The sequence below is a fragment of the Puma concolor genome, chromosome E3 (assembly GCF_028749965.1).
Source record: "Puma concolor isolate L17-30 chromosome E3, mPumCon1.1.hap2, whole genome shotgun sequence".
Classification (NCBI taxonomy): Eukaryota; Metazoa; Chordata; class Mammalia; order Carnivora; family Felidae; genus Puma; species Puma concolor.
Genome location: NC_141682.1, coordinates 16,417,273 through 16,439,501, shown reverse-complemented (window position 1 = coordinate 16,439,501; position 22,229 = coordinate 16,417,273). Strand labels below are relative to the sequence as shown.

Below are 22,229 nucleotides of genomic sequence, written 5' to 3'. Positions count from 1 at the left end.
CTGTCTGTTTCTTCTTCTCTTCCTTTGAGCTATGACTCTAGATTTCCTTTCAAGTTATGACTTTAGTATCACCTGGCACTGGCTGTGGCTATGGGTAGCTCTGAGCCTACCTGAAGATTCTTCTCATGTGTAGGTCATGCTTTCCTGCCCAATAGCTTAGCCAGGATTGGCTCTGGGCCAGTCATTCTATATTAATTTTTCCAGGTATATGGTGTGCCCTTTGACTGCTGATTACATTCTTTTATATCTCTGCACACTTTTCCTGTTTCATGTTTTATGTTCTCTACCTCGGGGCCACCGGTTAACAACCTGGATTGTCTCTTTGTAATTTTCATAATCAATAATTTGGGAGGAGTGCTTTAATCTGTTTCTTTTATCCTCTAAATTCACTATGGTTATCTCAGGATTAATTTTTATTTTTTATCATATTGAGTCTCTTCCTTGTTTCTAATTGATTAGATTTTAATAGTGGTATTTTGCTCTCTCTTACTTCCTTGCTTAGGTCTATAATCTTCCTTTTTATCTCATTCTGTGGTATTGTTTTCTTATCCTTGTGCTCTTATTTCCTAATTAATCTGTAGTGCAAAGCACTTTTAGGGGCATTTTCTTCTAAAATGAGGCTATTTTTTCTTCCAAATAGGGTCCTAAATGTTGTAGCATCTCTAGGATTAGTCATCTTGTCTGACTACATCCTTTGGATAGGTGATTTCTTCTATCCTTGACTTTGGATGCTATGTATATGTTAATAACTGGCATATTTATACCTTAAGAGTACACCCATCTCTTGAACTTAAATTAAATTTCAATTGATTCCTTGCTATTTCCACTTGCATATCTAGTATGCATCCCAAAAGCCAAATGTCTTATAGAGAACTCTTGGTTTTCATCTCCTGCCTCCCAGTCACTTGTTCCTCCCTCAGTGTTCTCCATAGGAGTAAATGTCACCAATACTCATCCTGTTGTTCAAACCAAAGGCCTGAGTCATCCTTCTTATGCTCCACATCCAATCCACTACCAAGTTCTGTTATTTGTACCTCCCAAATGTGGCCTAGTATTCTGCATGTCTTTCATCTCCAATCCATTGTCATTTTTTTCCTGAATAATGCATTGATGCCTAGCTGTTCTCCCTTCCTCCCCTGTTGTCCCCATATAATTTATTTTCCACTCAGGAACCAGGATGTAGTGGTTTATTTAAATCATGTCTGAAAATTCTTTGACACTCTGTCATCAAGAGGTGGAATCCATTTCTTTTTCCCTTGAACATGGACTTAGTCACATGCCTATGACTTCCAAGTCCAGGTCATAAAAGATGATATGACTTCCACCTGGCTCTCTCTCTTGGCATTGTTTCTCTAGCAACTCATTTTCCATTCCTTAAGAAAGCCCAGGCCAGGGGCGCCTGGGTGGCTTGGTCGGTTGGGCCTCCGACTTCGGCTCAGGTCATGATCTCACGGTCCGTGAGTTTGAGCCCCGCGTCGGGCTCTGTGCTGACCGCTCAGAGCCTGGAGCCTGTTTCAGATTCTGTGTCTCCCTCTCTCTGCCCCTCCCCTGTTCATGCTCTGTCTCTCTCTGTCTCAAAAATAAATAAACGTTAAAAAAAAAAAAAGAAAGCCCAGGCCACATGGGCAAGTTACATGTAGGTGTTCCATCAGAGCCCCAACTAAGGTCCCAGCTGATAGCTCACGTTAACCACCAGGTATTTGAGCCAAGAAACCTTCAGATGACTCCAGTCACAGTCAATATTTAAAGACAACTACACAAGAGACCTTGAGCAAAACCACCTAGTTGAGTCTAATCAGGCTCCAGAATTGTGAGACTAATCATGAATGTTGTTGTTACTTTACACCACTAAGCTGAGGATGGTTTGTTATACAGCAATAGATAACTGATATACAGAGTGACTTTCAAATATAAATGATATTATGTCAGTCCTACACTTGACAGCATTTAATGGTTTAGAATTCAGTTTAAAATAAAATAAAATAAAATAAAATAAAATAAAATAAAATAAAATAAAAAAGTAAAATAAAAACAAGACCAAATCCTAGATCTGGTTGGGCCTGTCCTCTTCTAACCCTTGCCTCTTGTTCATTGTGCTCCAGCAAAAGGGTTTCTTTTCTGCTCCTATAAATACCAAGTATTTTTCTTCCATAGGACCCTGGCACATGCTCTTCCCTGCATGAAATGGACTTCCATGCTATGGTTAGATCTTTCTTGTCTCTCAGGCCTCAGCTCAAGCATCAGCTCTACAGAGGATTTCTCTCTCATCTTGTCTAAAGAAGGAACTCATTCTCCTTCCCATAATATCACCCTGCTTAGTTCCCTCAGAGCATATATCACATTAAAAAATTAGCTTGTTATTTATTTTTTAAATTGTATGTCCTCCTCCCCAAATTAGGACCTAAGCACCATATGGCAGGAGTCTTATCTTGTTCATTCTCAGAATGTAGTTGGCACATACTAGGCATACAATAAATGTCTTGAGAATGAATGATTATCAATGGAGGGAGATATTGGGATTTGCCACCTTTATATGGAGATCCTACCTACCATTGAAACATTTCATCTGATGGCATTTCCTATTATTGAATCTGAACTAATTTAAAGGGAATAACCTTTCACTGGTTATCATCAATCACTCTTTTCTCATTCATTCATTCATTATTCATTCATTCATTCATCAAGTACAAGATTCCTTCTCCCAGAAGGTGAGGGTAAGCAAACAATAAGCATTAAATATATAATGTAAGGTTAGGATATGATAAGTCTATGAAGAAAAAGCAGGGCAAGGGGATAGAGAATGAGGGGGTACTGCTTAGAGGAAGGGTTAAGAAAGGCCTCTCTGCAAGACGAATTGAGCAAAGACTTGAATGAAGTAAGAAATGGAGTCACATGAAGATCTGAGAGTCTTCCAACACAGAGATCAGCAAGTACAGGGTCCCTGAGAAAGGAATGTGCCTGGTGTGTTTGAGAAACCACGGAGAGACCAGTGTGGCCAGAACAGGAGAGAGAGGCAGAAGATGACGTCAGAGGATCATGGGGGTCTGTCAGAAAGAGTTTCTGAGCCCCTAGTAAGGTCTTTGGTTTTTATTCTAAGAATTTTGGAGGTTGTTGGATGGTTGAGTAACTTGTCTTTGTTTTAAAGAACATTCTAGCTGCTTGTTGAGAAATTGAACATGGAGGGACAAGAGAGGGAGCAGGACAATGAGGAGGAGCTACGTCAACTTCCTTTGATCACTCCAGGCCAAGTTTTGAGCAGGGACTCTGAGAAAACATGACCCAGCCCCAGATTCCTTCACCTTCACATTCTGTGCCTGGGAAGGCCCAGTGGGGTCAGGCTGTGGAGGCTTCTTGGGAAATCACTGGCTTCTCAAACCAATATCTTCATTCACTCCTTTGATGTTGGAGACAATGCCTACATCTGCTCCATCCAATTGCAAAAAGAGTGGAGTGTCTTTAGCTCAGGAGTGTGTGTTGCTCAAGAGTTCACACAAAGAGAAATCATTGTTACAGGCTCCCAGTTGAAGTGTATTAGTTATGACTCAACGTAGCCCTTGGGCAGCAGTGGATTTCTAAATAATGAATGTTCCTTCAACACCTCTTTCCCCAAGTTTGTCAATGAAACCCACACTTTGAGAGGGACAAGAAATGGAAAAGAGAGGACAAGAAACCAACCATACCGGTCTGTATAAACACCAAGTTCCTTAAAATTGTTTCTGCTTTCTCTAATAACATTTAATTGAGCTTTTTTTTTCTTTTTCAGTTCCTTTGACCTATGTATGTTTTTTTTTAATTTCCAAAATTTTTAATTTTTTTAAATGTGTATTTATTTGTGTGTGTGAGAGAGAGACAGACAGACAGACAGAGCATGAATGGGGGAAGAGCAGAGAGAGAGAAAGAGACAGAATTTGAAGCAGGCTCCAGGCTCTGAGCTGTCAGCACAGAGCCAATGCAGGGCTCGAACCCATGAACTGTGAGATCATGACCTGAGCCAAAGTAGGGCGCTTAATGGACTAAGCCACCCAAGCGCCCCTCCAAATGGGGGGTTTTCCCTCTCAGTAAATTTGAACATTGTCTATTCTGTCATTGAATGAAGCATGCATTTTATATTTGGGAAACTATTTTTAAATTATTGGATTATAGAAAGGAACGGACAAGAGTGAGGCAAGGTAGAGGAGGGTGTCACTAGGGCTGTGTCCCTCTGTTCCTTGCCACCTTCTTGGTCCCCTGTCCCCCACCCCAAGGACCATTCTCCCAGCATCCTTGTTAAATGGCATATTGTGCATAATGAGGGATTACCAAATGGGATATCCAAAAGGCATAATTCTTGTCTTCATGGAATTCATTTTATTTAATTTGTTTACCCATAAAGTTCATCAAATGTGTACATTATCTGGGGGCTTCTGAATATCTACACCAACTGTTAAACACGATGTTAGCAGAGTCTTAAAACAAGCTTCATTTTGTAACTGTGAAGACAGGCAGCCAGGGCAAGTGAGTTGTCCATAATCTGGCAGCAATCTGGAGAACACACAGCCCTCTGCAGTCACTTGGTCAGAGTGTGTTGACTGGCTGCGTGGTGGCACTGCCCCTCTTTCATCTGCCAGCTCAGTGACTGAAGCCGCATGCCAAACCTGGCCATCTAACCCAGGGACCTGGGAGCCCTCTTTTGATTCTCCTTTCATGCTCCCCACCTGATATGCTTGCTCTCCCAGTCCTATTTGATTGTACCTCTGGACCACCTCTTCTGTGTGCCTCCCTCTCCTTCATCCCACAACCACTGTTTCAATCTCGCTATCATCATTTCTGTCCCAGAGTACTCCTAGGTAGTGTCTTTTAAACTCCTTTTAATCAAAGAGAGCTGTCATCAAAACAGCTAAATTTAGACACTTAGTATCATCACGCACTGCCTTTTAAGTGATCCAGGTAGCATTTCTGAATGTTTAAAATGTTTAAGCAATCTAATTACCGTATAACCCCAAGAAGACACAATTTGACTCCTAAATTCACTGAGTGGTATGCACTAAATATGTACAGCTTTTTGTATGTCAATCATGCCTCAATAAAGTGGGGCTAAAAAAAGACACAACTTTAGAGAAAACAAACTATATAGGCACCCTTTTTCATTAAGTTTAATCGTTATTAACTTACTTCAACCGTGATCTCATTAGGCCATAATGAAAATGATCATTTGTAACTCATCGGATCTGCTTAGACCCAAGCGCCTATTGCTAATGTATTTTGCTATATCTAGAAGTGGAAAATCATTTTCTCTTTCCACTTTGCTTAAGTTGCTTCACAGCATATTTAGTTAAGCTTCATTCTGGTTCACCAGAACAAAGGCATCCCTGGCTGCCCTGGTGTGAATGCTCGCATTGTCTGACTTTATTGTGTCCTATTTCCGTGGGGAAAATTCCAGAGGTGGTGGGGGAGCAGACTTTACCAGCTCACAGCTTTCCTCCCTAACTAAATACTTGAGGAACAGGCATGGATTTAAGAATATGAGAGATAAGCCAAAGTAGGGCTGGAATCCTTTCTTGTGCCAATTATAGAATTGGAAGGGAGAGCAGAGAAGCAAAAGCATGGACCTGCCCCCCAACTTTCTTGAAGATTTCCCCAGTTCTCACCAAGTCCTTCTTTCTCTCCTTCCTCCCCTGTTTCCCTCTCATCTCCTTTTTTAGGTGTTCTGGGAACCAAAGGGAAAAGATACTAATCTTATTTCCATAAGCAATTTTTTTTTATGGAGGGGAGTCCAATAAACATTATTTCTGATAAAAAAAAAACACCTGCTCAGCTCTCAAAATGTTGCTTTCTTCAGTCTCCATTTTTTTCCCTTTTTTTCCTTTTCTTATCTCTCAGCATCCAATTTCATGGAACACCTCTGGATACAAATTTCCTCCTTTGACTCTTGGGTCTTTTCAATGTGCTATCTTATATTTCCATGTTGTTTATTTTGCATTTGGAATTAAAAGCTGTTTCATTTGGGCTGAGAGAAAGCATAAAGAAAAGCAGACAAATTATTTCTGTCTCCACTAGAGTTAACATCAACTATCTTTTCAGGTTTCTCCCCTATCCCACCTGTTCCATGAGAGTTGGCCAGTTGTAAAGTTTTATACTGACTAGGAACAGTCAATGTTCTCCTCAGGTTTGAGTGTTTTTCATTTACTTCAAGAATAAAGTCACTTTCACCTCTACTTGATGAGCCTGGTCTCTATTCACCCAACTAGGAAAAGTACATGTGTTTTTTCTGTCCCCTCAGGCCTCCGAGGAAAGAGTTTGGAGCAGGGCCAAGCTATCCCAGCCTTTGCCCTCAATTGCACACAGAGTGGAGAGTCTCTTAGCTCAGGAGTCTGTGCTGCTCAAGAGTTTGCATAAACACAATGTTGAGAAATACCTCTTGTGGAGTCGGTGCAAAAGGCAAAGGACAAACTGGTTGCCCCCTGAGATGGAGACATTACCAAGCTGACTTTAGTTGTTTCATATTGGACCCCCTGTGAGAATAGCTGACCTAAGTGTCACTCTGCTCTAATTACTTGGTGAGTTACTTAAGTCTCTCTGGAACCCAATTTCTTCAAAATTAGGGATGACACCACATGTTCCTTAAGATCCTTGCATCTTGGCTATTCTATGAGTTAATTAGTGAGTTTTGTTTTCCAATAAGCACACACCCAAAATAGTGCTGTGGTTCTCAAGGTAGGCCTTATGTGAGTTCCTATAATCTTGTAATCACCCAAAATAAGGGAGGAGTATTCAAGGGAAAAGATCCTTCCTTCCCTCCCTCCCTCCCTCCCTCCCTCCCTCCCTCCTTCCTTCCTTCCTTCCTTCCTTCCTTCCTTCCTTCCTTCCTTCCTTCCTTTCTTCCTCCCTCCCTCCCTCCTAGCTTTATTGTTTTCTGATAGTTTATAATTACTTTCTACAGTCTTTTCTCTTTTGAGACTAGAGTTGACATTTACAAATAGCCATTTGAGCTAGCTCTTTGAAGAAGTGAGTGGTCAAGCATGATGCCACAACCTTGGCTACAACAGTTTCCCAGAGAGCAGTCTGTGAAGTCTGAAATGCTGTCTGCCAGTCATGAAGCCACAGTTCACACTTCTTGCCAAATTCAAAATTCCATATGAAAAATATCCTTAATGTCAAAGGAGTAAAGCACTAGGGCCTTCTCTTCCTTTTAATCTGTTTATTGTCTTAGTTCTGAAATTTTTAGCTGCTGACTTTGATGTCTGTTTTGGTAATATTCGATACTCCCACTACTTTTTTCTTTAAACCTTACTGACTTGTCCAGCTTCTTAGGAAGATCTTTTGTGTTTTATATGTCAGCATATATAAACTAATAACTGGAGAAACATTCTACATGTTCCAGGTTACTTTAAAATTAGACCAAATCTTTATTTACAATTTACTTTTTAGCTTTCATCAAAGCAGTTAACCATTAAAGAGAATAGAATCTTCTGACCTTTCCACCATTTTCATGGGTTATAGCGTGCCTCTTGGACATGGATGAATGTTATAGGCAGGTGGTTTCTAGCCCAGTATAACCAGGATTACCATTTCTAACTACACCATTGTGCAGATGTAGAGTGAAAAGCTACTTGACAGGGAGCTATATTAAGAATTCAGGCAACATGCAGATGGCTGGATTTATTGGGCCCCTTTCATTTCAATCAGAAAATTCTATACTTCTGTGGTTCTGACCCTTTTCCTACCTTCTATATACCCCTGTTTTCGCAGGCAGCTTCTGGTCTGCCTCCCAATAAGCTTGCCTCCTGGCATTCACTCCCTTGTATAATGCCTTCCTCTTAAGTATAGGCTGGACCTGGTGACTTCTAAGGAACAGAATACACAAAGGTGATGCGATGTCACTTCTAGGACTAAGTTACAAAAGATTGGGACTTCCATCTCATTAGGACATTCTTTCTTGCTGGCACCCTCTCTTGCTCTTTCTGCTTGCTCACTCAAAGCGAGCTGCCATATGGAGAGGAACTGAGGGTAGCCCGTGGACGACAGCTTCAGAGAATGGAGGCCCTCAGTCCAACAACCAGTGAGGAAGTGAATCCAACAATCAGAACAATGTAAGGGAGCTTTGAGGCAGATCCTTCTGCAGTCATGCCTTCAGATAAGACTGCAGCCCTGGCTGACAACTTGATGAAACCTTGTAAGAACCCAGAGAGACAGGACACAGCTAGGCTGTAGGTTCCTGGAAGCCTGGACTCCTGTCTGACAGAAACTCTGAGATGACAGGTATTGTCATTTAGGCCCCTAAAGATTTTACAGTTGGGGGTCATCTGTTGTGCAGCAGTAAATAACCAACACTTCATCCAGGACTATCAAGAACCCTCAGTCTCTCTCTCGCTCTCTCTTTTTCTTTCTTTTTAATGTGTATTTATTTTTGAGAGAGAGAGAGAACAAGCAGGGTAGGGGCAGAAAGAGAAGGGACAGAGGATCTGAAGCGGGCTCTGCTGACAGCAGAGAGCCCAACGTGGGGCTCAAACTTATGAACCATGAGATCATGATCTGAACCGAGGTTGGATGCTCAACCAACCGAGCCACCCAGGCACCCCAAGAACCCTCACTGTCTTAACCTTGCTTCATCTATCAGGACTCCTTTCAGTGTGTCAAGTGTTTCATTTACAGATTTAATTTTACTGAAATTTGCTATCAAAGGGGTTGGACTCAGTCATCTCAAAAGATCCCCTCACCTATAAAGTTCAGAGTCAACTTCTTTGCTCCAAAAAAATAATCACTCACTTTTCATCCTCACGAAATAAGATGGGTTAATTGGCCACAGTTGCTGGCACAAGACTAACTGGCTGGCTGTAAGAGGGCTGCTGGTGCGAGCAGGTTCAGGAGCAGGGTGAGCTGTCATGGCCCCTGCAAGCTCCTCTCACTTCCACCCTCTGGAGAAGCTCTGGTCCTCACTGCCAGCCACCACCTCCCCACTGGGAGGGCTCTGACTCAAAAGCTTATTGTTTGTTCTTATTGTGGTTCCTGTCTTGTAGCATTATAAATATTTCTGTGATTTCTTTTTTGTTTCTTTTGAAAGAACACTTGAACTTATAGTAAAAAAAAAAAAAAAAAAAAAAAAAAAAAAAAAAAGGTGCCTGAATTCTCCCTTCTCTTCTTCCTTTGAGGGAACTGAGACAGAGACAGTTTAAGTGGCAGCCAAGCCCTGGACTCCTTCCTTCAAATGGTAGGGCATTGTTAACCCTGAAGTACCTCACTGGGAAATGAACTTTAAGCCTCCCTTAGAATGGTGACAATGATACGGGCACACCCTGGATGGCCTGACATCTCATGCTGCCACCTAAACCCTGCAGAGATGTGTGAAAGTGATACTGCTGGCTTGAAATTCTTCCCTATTTCCTTTTCTCTTATTTTTCTTCTTTTCTGTCCCCTTCTCCCTCTCTTCATACCACCTTCCTATATCACCTGCTATAGGCAAAGGCATTAAAAGAGGGTTTTTTGTGGGGGGAGGCGAGCCTGGGTGGCTCATTCGATTGAGCATCCGACTTTGGCTCAGGTCATGATCTCCCAGTTGGTGGGTTCGAGCCCCATGTAGGGCTCTGTGCTGACAGCTTGCTCAAAGCCTGGAACCAGCTTAGGATTCTGTGTCTCCTTCTCTCTCTCCCCTCCTCCGCTTGTGCTCTGTCTCTCAAAAATAAATAAATGTAAAGATTTTTTTTTAACTTAAAAAAGAGGGTTTTGGTTTTGTTTTTTATTTTTCTTGTTTTGTTTTTTACAAAAACCATACTGATATACCTCAATTAAAAACATAAACAGGGGGGCCTGGGTGACTCATTTGGTTGAACATCCGACTCTTGATCTCAGCTCGAGTCTTGATCTCGGGGTGATGAATTCAAGCCCCATGTTGGGCTCTGTGCTGGGTGTGAAGCCTTCTTAAAAAAAAAAAAAAAAATATATATATATATATATATATATATATACACATATATATATATATATATAGAGAGAGAGAGAGACAACATATATATAGAGAGAGACAAACAACAAATTCCAGAATTCTTTCTCTCTCAGCCCCAGGCATTCTAACAAGCTTTCATGATCCCCATTTTGAGGTTACAGTCTGTGGCCAGGGCCTGGTTGACAAGTTCCCTAGGGTACAGTGGAGGTTGTTGTGGAATAACAGATTTCCTGGGGCTACACGGGCCTGGCGATAAATGGAAGATCACATTGACAGTCATGAATACGCTAAATGTCTCTCTGGGTCTTACTCTCACCTGCTGTGGTAGGATCGTCCTTCCACCATTAAGGCCAGTCTCCTAAGAATGTTTTACAGGTGAGAACTGGCAACTTTGCTACCCCAGGGCATCCAATGCATTCTTCCCCAGCCCCCACTTCCCAGCCTTGGTCTTCTTGGTTGATATCCACAGCTCCTTGACAGGCCTTACCCGTGCTGGGCCAGTGGCACCCTTGTAGACATTGGTATCCTTGTGGAGAGTACTGTGCTCTGAAGTCTCTAGAGTTAAAAAATGTTTAAAAGTGCCGGTATTGGTCAAAGTCTTACGGGCAAGCATCATATCAATTCAGGCTAATTAAAAAAAAAACAAAAAGGAACGAGGAGTGCCTGGGTGGCTCAGTTGGTCAAGTGCCTGACTTAGGCTCAGGTCATGATCTCATGGTTCATGGGTTCAAGCCCTGAACTGGGCTCTGTGCTGACAGTGCAGACCCTGCTTGGGATTCTCTCTCTCCACCCCCTCCTCGCTCAAAACAAATAAAGACAGAAACTTAAAAAAAAAAAAAAAAGAAAGAAAGAAAGGAACTTCTTGTTAAAATGATATTGGATAGTTTTCAAAATTCCTGGATAACCAGAGAAAACATGATGAGGAGGTCTATAGACAGAAAAAAATGTCCAGATCCTATCTGGGGGCTATTTCAGTGAGGAGATCCCTCTCCAAGATGCCCTGGCTGTACACCCAGACTGTCCCCACTGACACCAGAACTCTGTCACTGTCACCTCCAGAAGAAATGAGATGGAGATGCTGCCACTGCATCTACTTCCTGACACAAGGCCAGTGGGTCTCCCCCATACATTACCTCCAGCAAAGCTGAGAAAAGCAAGTGTCTAGTGTTTTCAGCTCTTTCAGTGGGAGGTGGGCTCTGTCTCCTTAGGTGGAGATTGCCAAGTGTAAGAGCAGTTTAGATCCTGGGTACCCCTGGGTGAGAACAGATGTCCACCGCAGTGGGGCTTACATCCATTTGACACTTGAGCCCCCCAGCCTCCTCTGAGCCACACTGACATTTGTGTACCAAAGTGCACGGCGTGGACCCCAGTGCCCATAGAATCACTTGTGAGAACTGCTTCTTCAGCCTGAGCTGTGAAGTCTGACTCCTGGTGATCTCTTTATGCCCCTCCTCATCTCCTCTAAAACACCTGCTGAAATCTGTTCCTTGAAGGGCTATGTCGCCCATCCAGGGTAACAGTCCCCCCACCACAGCCTGAGTCAAGGAAATCATGAAAACTCTTTCCTAAATACATGGAACATTTTGCCTATTTTCTAAACAAGCAAGTGGTTGAGGGGGTCCTGGTAGGTGTGACAGAGTATCCCGGCAGGCAGAGCTGGGATTTAAATGTGTTCCGTGTCTGGGCCTAAGTGGTTCCCTTCCTCCCAAATATCTATCTGCATCTACTGACTTGTATGGGGAGACTCTGGGGGAAAATCAACTTCAGCCTTGTTTACAATTTACAACTACACTTGTTGGGACCAGTGGAAGGAGACTATGGAAACTACCATATTCCTCATGGCACCTGGTGTGATAGCCACATGTTTAAACAGGGCCAGGGTGAGGAGGAAAGAGGAGGTGTATGCAGGAAACAGCCCTGGGTCTGATGTCAGAACCCATCCTAGGAGTGTGTTTTGCTCCAGGGAGAACAACCATGTCTGTCACTTGAGAAAAGGTTTTACTACAATCAGCCAGTTTAGGGCCCAGACAACAGTGTTCCAGCCTCCACAACTCAGCATAGTACTGAGGGAGGGAGTTGTTTTGTTTACTTGTTTGATTCTGTTACTTGCTTCTCAATGGACGTTTGTGGTGGGGGGAATCAGCAGGTATTTGCCCCTCAGGCATGGGGTGACAGAAAGAGGCGGGGGGGGGCAGGTCACTCAGAGGTGACTCCTTTGTGGAAATGTTGGGCTGCCTGCTAGAGTTTGGGATTGGTGGCAATAATGCTGCTGAGGCAGTGGCAGCAATGGATTGCAGCCAGTTGGTGTGGGGTCTATGCACTGGAATATCTGAGAATGTGTGGGGACCTGCAGGGTCTTGGCTCAGCCAGCATGACACCAGCAATGGTGGAAGATTTACAGACAGTGAGGGTGTTTCAGGGAAATAGAGGCCAGAGGCAGTGGTGTATTTGGTCTCACAGAGGCAGTTCTGAGGACCTGTGGGGGCAATGACTGCCCAGTGCCCATTCAGTAAGCAATAGAAAGAGTGATGATGATAATGGTGATAATAATAGGTAGTATTTATGGAGCATGGTGGCTACTATTCTAAGTGCTTTCCATGTATTTCTTCTCTTAGTCCTCACTACAACCCTAGTGAGTAGATATTATTATCATCGTCCTTCTACAAGTCAAGCTTGGACAGGTTATATGGCAGATTGCATTTTCCAAAGATGGCTGCCACAATATGTCCTAACCCACGTGTTATTTTGCAATGTGACTTTGATCCTCCTACCATTGAAAGATGGGGTCTATTCTCCTCCACGTGAATCTTGATCAGACTTCTGGATCTCTTGTAACCTATGGAATGCAGCAGAAATGAGGCAATGTGACCTCAAAGCCTAGGTCACAAAGGAGATGCACTTTCCACCTTCTTTACAGAAATACTTATGCTGGGGGTGCCTGAGTGGCTCAGTCAGTGAAGCATCTGACTTCAGCTCAGGTCATGATCTCATGGTTCATGGGTTTGAGTCCCATAAAGGGTTTGCTGCCCACTTCAGATCTTCTGTCCCCCTCTCTCTCTTCCCCTTCCTTGTTCATGCTCTCTCTTTCAAAAATGAATAAACATAATGTGGCAATAATGTTTATTCATTTTTGAGAGAGAGAGAGAAAAAGCATGAGCGGGGGAGGGGCAGAGAAAGTGGAGACAGAATCCAACACAGGCTCCAGGCTCTGAGCTGTCGGCACAGAGCCTGATGCATGGCTCAAACCCACAAACCATGAGATCATGACCTGAGCCGAAATCGGACGCTTAACTGACTGAGCCACCCAGGTGCCCCAAACATTTTTTTAAGAAAGAAATACTTATCCTCAAACCCTGAGCTACCACGGAAGCAGTCTGACTGCTGTGAGGCCACCATGCTGTGAGGAAGCTCAAACTTACCCACAAGGAGTGACCACATAGAGAGGTCCCGAAACTACGTGAAGAGGGAGAGATATCCAGCAAACCCCAGCTCCTCCACCCCCTGCTATTCCAGTTCCAACCACTGTCTGATTGTAACCACATGAAAGACACTGAGCCAACTCAAACCCTGCTGAAACTCCCAACCACAGAAACCATGAGAAATAATAAAATGATTGCTGCTGTTTTAAACCACTAAGTTTTGGGATAATTTGTAATGCAGCAATAGATAAATAACAACTTGCCCACAGCATGTAAGTGGTGAGGCTGAAATTTGAGCCATCGGTCTGGTGAACAAAAAACACATACACATGAAGGCACTTTTTTGAGATCTCCGGATATATACCTGGAGAGGAGAACTGATTCTTGGATGATCATCTAGTATTCGAATTTCACAAGATCCATTTATAATTTTATTGTGAAGTTGTTTGTACCTACAAGTTGAGGAGGTCTGAAATGTTCAAATTACATAGGAAAGTCAGATTTAAAAAATATCTATGTCTGTTTCCTCTCTAGCATGTGAATGCCAAGAGTCAAAAATGCTTCTCAAAGACTCACCCTAGAGGGGAGGGGCTGGTTAAAAAATGCTGATTCCCAAGTGCCACCTGAATCTCTGAATCTGAATCTCTTAAAGGTAGGACTAGGAATCTGAATTTTTACCACCTCTCCAGGTGATTCTTAAGTATGTTAGAATTTGAAAACAGCTGCTCAACAATATCATTTAACCTGGAGACTATTCAAGGAGAGGCTTACTAAAATGCCCTCCTCAGGAAAATCATACACTCCCCAACCCTTCAATCAATGTTACTGCCTGAATTTGCCTGATCATAAGGATCACCTGGAGAGAGGTTTCACAAAAATGCACATTTCTAGGCATCTTCTCTGATGGGAATCAGATATGAAGCAAAGGCCAGGAATCTGCATTTTGCATTAGTTGTTAAATGTTCTTCTAAGTAACTACACAATTTGATGTGTTTCATGTAGTTATTGGAATACAGATCAGTTAAATTTGGGATAGCATTTACCCAAATGATAATCTTAGTCTTCAAATAGCAGTTTATTTTAAGCCATTGCTTTTGGAAAAACTTTCACTGAATGCTGCATTTTTCTTTTATACATAGAGACAAAGATTAAGATAACAAGAGTTAACATTCATTGAGCACCTGGTGTGGGTCAGTCACCATGTATTTAACCTTCCTCAAACCCTCTGAGGCAGGTTTTACTGCCACCCCCATTTTATAGATGAAGATACTGAGGCGAAGGGTGATTAAAGCTTCAATTCCAACCTATGCTCTTAACCTACACAATCCTGCTCCTCTACTCTTATTCCAGACCAATTCCTTTGGTGCTCAAAATGTGCCTTTATTCAACACTTTTGTGAAATGTATTTCTTATATAAAAGAGGTTTACCTTGTGTTGTATCCAACTCATGGCCAAAAAGTTGCTAGAAGTCTCCTTATTCCTAAACACCGAAACATCTTCTAAAAAATATTTTCTATACCAGCAAGAAAAGATCACCAACACAATTATTAAATAAAGATTTTTGTTAATTATTTTTTGATAATTTATTCTTGGGCTTCCTGTGAATTGTTGAGTTCAGAGTATCATGGGAAGTCTCTAATCAGGAAACAAAATTATAAACATTCATAAGAGTTGTGTTTGAAGACAGCTGCTTTTAACACATGGTTCCACTAAGAATTCGATACCTTGGCAGTGTTAATTTATTATGTATTTTGCTTTAAACAGAAAGCATGCACATTGATTAGATCAAAAGTATTCTTGCTCTCATATAGCAAGGAGAGTATATACAAGAAAAGAAAGTGTGGTGTGCAGGGACAGCCAGGTACTGCTGGCATGTGGCTTCACTGCTGGCTGTGATATGGACTGTGAGCAAATTAACTCGCCTCTTTAGGGGTGGCATTTTAGCTTCCTCAGAGATCTCAGAAATCCTTAGGGAGGGAACCCTATAAAACCAAGGCTTGCTGCACTCGCACAGATTGAATATTTTTGGTGATAGAATGCGGGAGAATGCAGAGACATTTAGGTTAGCCAAGCAGGATGAAAAATGGTCTGGAAATGGCCATGAAAAGGAGAAAGGTGCCCCAACCCATCTCCTGCTGGGTCTATGGGGAAAACATTGATTAGGTCACAGCAGGTTTCCAGTGAGAGACTAGGTTTGGTGCATAAGGGAACTGGAGAGCTAGAAGGAAAAGAATGTGTTTCAGTTACTCTTTCTGCATAATGTATAACCCCAAAGATTTAGAGGCTTAAAACACAATACTTTTTTTTTTTTTAATGGTTCTGGTATAGTTGACTGGATTCGGCTAGGTGGTTTTCACTTGGGTTCCTCACGCTGTTAGTATCGTTGGGACTGGAGTTATCTCAAAGCCATCTTCAGTCCCATGTTGGGTGACTAATATTGGCTGTCAGCTGAGACCTGGGGCTGTTGGCTGGGAGATCTAAGTGCAGCCTCCCTGTGTGGCCTGGACTTCCTCCCAGCGTGGTGACTGGGCTCAAAGAGCAAACATTCCAAGAAGACCATGAAGAAGTATCACCTTTTATGATCTAGACTTGGAAATACAGAGGGTCACTTCTGCCATAGTTACAGACCCTCTTGGCTTCAAAGGAACACAGACTCAACCTTGACAGGAGCAGGGTCAACATCACAGAGAAAAGTGTGTTGCATGGGGGAATCTCATTGCAACCATCTTGGAAAATACAATCTGCCACAGAGGGTGTGTACAAAGAGCAGAATATCAGAGCTCAAGAATTCAGAAATCTGGACATTTGAAAGGATCGCAAAGGCCACTCCTATAGGCAATTTAGGTGGAATGGAAGCAAAGGTCATCAGAGTTGAGGGAGGTCTGGGACGATGAGTCAGGGTAATTGCATGGCCATTGGATGGACACTGACATCCTCAGGAAAGCTAAGGGCTTGAGAGAGTGTGATAAAAGCAGAGAGGGCAAACAAAATCTTCTGAGTTTTGCCTTTGGGTCTGGGATGGTAAAGAAAGTAATCTCTGTGGGGAGGACTTCTCTTTTATGTGGGAAACATATTTGCTGTGGGCCTATTTTTTTGTGCAAAGACACTAATGGTTAACATTTTTACAGTACTCATTCATTCATTCAAAATGTACTTCCTAAGTACCTACTCTGGTCAGGTCTGTTTTAGATGCTGACATAGTTGCTGATACAGTGGTGAACAAAATAGACAAAGATCTCTACCCTTGTGAGGCTTATATTTTAGTGATAGAGACAAACATAAAAGAGTTTTTTTTTTTTTAACGCTTAGTTCTTTATCTTGAGAGAGAAATAGAGAGCAAGCAGGGGAGGGGCAGAAAGAGAGAGAGAGAGAGAGGGAGAGTGAGGATCTCCAGCAGGCTCCACACCATCAGTATGGAGCCCGACGTGGGACTCGACCCCACAAACCATGAGATCATGACCCGAGCCAAAACCAAAAGTCGGTTGCCTAACTGACTGAACCACTCAGGGGCCCCTAAAATAGTTTCTTTTCTTTTCTTTTTTTTTTTTTTTTTTGAAGAATAATGCACATGATATTATATAGTGATAAATACTAAAGGAAAAAGTCCAAATTCTCTGTGCATCTTAGATAATAGCACAGCTCTGGAAAGCAGTGTGGAGGTTCCTCAGAAAATTAAAAATAGACCTACCCTATGACCCAGCAATAGCACTGCTAGGAATTTATCCAAGGGACACAGGAGTACTGATGCATAGGGGCACTTGTACCCCAATGTTCATAGCAGCACTCTCAACAATAGCCAAATTATGGAAAGAGCCTAAATGTCCATCAACTGATGAATGGATAAAGAAATTGTGGTTTATATACACAATGGAGTACTACATGGCAATGAGAAAAAATGAAATATGGCCTTTTGTAGCAACGTGGATGGAACTGGAGAGTGTGATGCTAAGTGAAATAAGCCATACAGAGAAAGACAGATACCATATGGTTTCACTCTTATGTGGATCCTGAGAAACTTAAGAGAAACCCATGGGGGAGGGGAACAAAAAAAAAAAAAAAAAAAAAAAAAAAAAAAAAGGAGGTTAGAGTGGGAGAGAGCCAAAGCATAAGAGACTGTTGAGAACTGAGAACAAACTGGGGGTTGATGGGGGGTGGGAGGGAGGAGAGGGTGGGTGATGGGTACTGGGGAGGGCACCTTTTGGGATGAGCACTGGGTGTTGTATGGAAACCAATTTGACAATAAATTTCATATATAAATAAAAAAAAAAAAAAAAAAAAAAAAAGAATAATGCACATGATATTATATAGTGATAAATACTAAAGGAAAAAGTCCAAATTCTCTGTGCATCTTAGATAATAGCACAGGAGTTAAGAGCATGGATCTGGGAACCAGACTGCTGGAGTTTGAATCCCAGTTCTGCAACTTATTAGCTGTGTGATTTTTGGCAGGTTACTTAGCTTTTCTGAACCTCAGTTTCCTTATCTGTACACCACTGAAAACAGTAGTTTTTGCATCAACAGTTGTTGTCAGGATTAAATGAGCTAATACAGGAAAAGAACTTAGAACAGGATGACAGGGACAGGAGGCCCAGAAGGGGAAGTCACAGGCTTCAGAGTTCCTCCTGAAGCTCAGGGACCAAGTTTATCCTATCAGTCAGGGTACCTGTGCTGGGGTTCATAGATCTGGGGAGGAACAGATCTCAATGAAGACACGTCACAGGGGCCTCAGGCTGCCCCAGGGTAGTATGTGGGATGGCAGCGTGCAGATGAAATCTCAGCAGACTTCAGGATTTAACCCTGGGTTCAGCCTACTTCAGACCACAGGGAAATATCTGTTTTCACCTGGATGCAGAAACAAGACCTTGGAACTTAGTTATACTGATAGAGTAGAATGGAAGGGGAGAGGTAGTGAATAATCCATTCATTGCATCCTAGTAACAAACAGAGCATCCAAGTGAAATTGAGAGGTGGTTTCCCACAGGGGAGCTACATAGGTGGAAAGCGGGAGACACCTGAATCAGACAGGCCTAGGTTTTAATTGAAGCCCTCCCCCCACCTTTTTAAAAAAAAATTCCAGTTAGTTAACATACAGTGTAATGTTAGTTTCAGGTGTACAATATAGCGATTCAACACTCCTGATACGAAGTTCTACCTCTTAAGTAATAGGGCGAGTTACTTAATCCTCTCAGACTTACTTTTCTCCTGAAAACTGGGGATAATGATACCTACGTTATACAGATCGTATGAAGTTTAAATATCAAGAGGCTGACAGTGTCTAGCTGTTAGATGTGTGCTCAGTGGATGGCTTCATCGCCTAGTGAGACAGTGGGTCATCCATGTACATAGGATGTTTACTGGTCCACTCCTCATCATTTAAAAATGAGCATTTCCTCTGTACTGGCAGTTATGAGATGATATCAGACTCTACTATCCCTTGAATGAGAAAATGACACATCCATCCCCTCTCAGTAGGACACTTACTTTCAGTAGTGTTTTCCTGAAGGGTCCTGGGAGGCTTGGGCTTTCACAGATCCTGCTATAGAAAGATTGCTGGTCAGCTACTTCCAGTACTGTCCTGCCATATCCTTGCTGTGACCTTTTCCCAAACAGAAAACATACAGTCTAGCGTTTTAACTCAGCAAAGCAAGTTTGGGGTCATGAACAAGCTTATGAAAACCTTTTTGGATTTCTGGTTCTGGCATGGTAGATTGAGCCAACACAGAAAATGCAGAAATACTGGATAAAACATGCCGGGAAAAAAAGCTTAACCACATAGCCATACTTGGCAGGAAGAAAGGAACATCTTCAGGTGTTGATGAAAGATAGGCCTTCAAACCAGCCCAGGGATGGAACTGCAGTGGCCCAAGGGGATGTGGCCATGGATGCAGAGGCCCCAGAAACCAAGGTGACGAGCTAGAGCAGAGATCCCTACCAAGCCTCCATGAAAGGGAATGGAGAGGGGTGCCTGGGGAACTCAGTCGGTTAAGCCTCTGACTCTTGATTTCAGCTCAGGTCATGATCTTGCGGGTTCGTGAGTTTGAGCCTCGAGTCAGGCTCTGTACTGACAGCTCAGAGCCTGGAGCCTGCTTTGGATTCTGTGTCTCCCTCTCTCTCTGCCCCTCCCCTGCTCGTTCTCTCTCTCTCTCTCTCTCTCTCTCTCTCTCTCTCTCTCTCTCTCAAAAATAAACAAACATTAAAAAATTTTAAAAAAATAGAAGGAATCATACAATACATAGCCTTTTGTGTCTGGGTCTGTCTTCTTTCATTTAGCATGTTTTCAAGGTTCGTCCATGTGGAAGCATGTATCAGTATCATTCCTTTTTTTTTAATTAATTTATTTATTTTGAGAGAGAGAGAGAGAGAGAGACATGCACGCACAAGTTGGGGAGGGGGAGAGAGAGAGAGAGAGAAAGAGAGAGAATCCCAAGCAGGCTCCTTGCTGTCAGCACAGACCCCAATGTGGAGCTCAGTCCCACAAACGGCAAGATCATGACCTGAGCCGAAATCAAGAGTTGGACACTCAACCGACTGAGCCACCCAGGCACACCTATTTCATTCCTCTTTATGGCTGAATAGTAATATTCCACTGTATGTACATACTACATTTTGTTTATCCATTTATCAGTTGATGGACATTTTTGGCCATTAGGAATAATACTCCTATGAACACTTATGGATAAGTTTTTCTGTGCACACATGTTTTCAATTCTCTTGGATATGTGCCTAGGAATGGAATTGCTGGGTCACATGGTGATTCTATGTTTAACATTTTGAGACACGTTTTCCAAGTGGCTACACCATTTTACATTCCCCACCAGCAATGTATGACATTTCCATCTGTGTATAAATTTTGAAGTTTACATTCTTGAATTGGAAATCAATCTCCCAGAGTTTTGCCCACCAGCCAGTGAAGACCCTGGCTGTCTGCTGGTACTGCGGAAAGGCTGGTGAACAGCTCTACCTGCCTGGGAGCAGAGGACTTTCCTCTGTACAACAACAGGGGCTCTTCTCTGTGAGCCCTCAACAGGAACACCTAGCTTTCCACACAACAGCCTCACCTAGCTTCCCACACAACATGAGCTCTGTGAGGCAACGGCTGTTGCTCATCTTCTCTATGGCTCCAACACTTGCAATTCTTCCTGGCACGTTGTAGGTACTCAATAAACATTTGTGAAATAAGTGAATGGATTAGCCTCCTACTTTGTCTGCCTAGTTCCTCTTCCTGCATTTGAGAATATCACTTTTTCATTCTTTGGGAGGACTGCTCCTTTACAGAATCTCCTGTGGGTGTGTGGGTTTGTCATAGCCAGCACTCTTTCTAGCTACAGGGCCCATGAGTGACCTAAGGCTGGTCAACCTGGAATTCTTCATCAGGATTTTTAAAATTGGATTTAAGGGATGGCAGGCAGTTCCCTTCTGGTAGGAGAAAACAAAGATGCAAGATGGAGGAACCAGTAGCCACTTTTCCTTCCGAATGCACACAGCTGGCCTGAGAGAACAAAATCAACACACAGAGGTGGGAAGATGGGCAGAGAGAGTCCTGATGGGTTTGAGTCCCTGGCCTGGTGAACTGAGTTTGTGTTACCAGAATCCTCACTATTACAATAGAGGTGGGAAAGCCTTCCAGGAGAAAGAGATATCTAAGCTGTGAATAAGTAGGAGTTTGACATTTCCAAGGTGAGAGGTAGTGGAATGTATGTGAGGAATTCACAGTCTCTTCTATTGTTCAGCAACAAACACAATTAAAAAAAGACAAGATGGGGCCCCTGGGTGGTTCAGTTGGTTGAGCGTTTGACTCTTGGTTTCAGCTCAGGTCATGATCTCACAGTTTGTGGGTTCAAGCCCCACATTGGCTGTCTACTGTCAGCATGGAGCCTTTGGATCCTCTGTCCCCCTCTCTACCTGTCCCTGTTCTGCTCATATGCATGTAATTTCTCTCTCTCTCTCTCAAAAATAAATAAACATTTAAAAAAAAAGTGTGGCAGAAGATATCTCCAATACACATATGGACTCATATCCACAATATATAAAGAACTTCTATAATCCAATAAGAAAAAGACAGGCAACAGATTTTTTTTTTTTTAAGTGGGAAAAAGACCTGGGTAGGCACTTCACAAAAGAGAACATTTATGTACTCAATAAGCATATGAAATGTGCCTCAATTCATTAGTCGTCAGCAAAGGCTATTTTAAAGCCATAATAAAGGGCACTCGGTGGCTCAGTTGGTTGAGTGTCCAATTCTTGATTTCAGCTCAGGTCATGATCTCACCATTTGTGGGGTTGGGCCCCACATTGGGCTCCTCGCTGACAGCACAGAGCCTGCTTGGGATTCTATCTCTCCCTCTCTCTCTGCTCCTCCCCCACTTGCATTCTCTCTCTCACACACACTCTCTCTCTCAAAATAAATAAACTTTTAAAAAAACCACAGTGAGATCCCTCCAGAGAACCACCAAAATGTGTAAAACTAACAGCATTGGCACTTCCAAGGGTTGGTGAGAACGTAGAGTATAAAGAAATCTCAGACATTGCTAGTGGGAGTTTTAATTGGTATAACCACTTTGGAAAAACGTTTGGTAGCTTGGTGGCCCTGGTGACACACCGTTCAGATCTCCCTTCAAGAGAGCCTGCTGCAAGGAGGCTAGTTGGCCAATAGCTCCAGCTGCCACACTGTTAGACCCACCCCAGTGTTCATGCTGAGGCCATGCTTTTTCCAGGCTGCTCCCGGCCCGTGACTGTGCATGGCAGAGGTCCTAGTTCCAGGCCATCCTACACTGCGCACAGCTCCTATGATGGACAGTTTGTACACTGGGCTCCCTGTCAGCCTGGCTGAGACTGTGGAGTTTTCACAGCGGTCAGATCTGCACTGTGGTCTGGAGGTTCCCCATGTCTAC

General features: G+C 42.8%; 1 long non-coding RNA gene across 1 annotated transcript; it reads right to left on the bottom strand.

Annotated features, from left to right (window-relative positions):
• Window positions 1-5,842: 5,842 nt before the first annotated feature.
• Window positions 5,843-12,744, bottom strand: LOC147572994 (uncharacterized). The gene is made up of 4 exons (XR_015245197.1): window positions 12,691-12,744; window positions 10,407-10,474; window positions 7,704-7,823; window positions 5,843-5,986 (listed from the first exon to the last, which is right to left on the bottom strand). It is a non-coding gene; the product is annotated as an uncharacterized LOC147572994 (long non-coding RNA).
• Window positions 12,745-22,229: the final 9,485 nt, after the last annotated feature.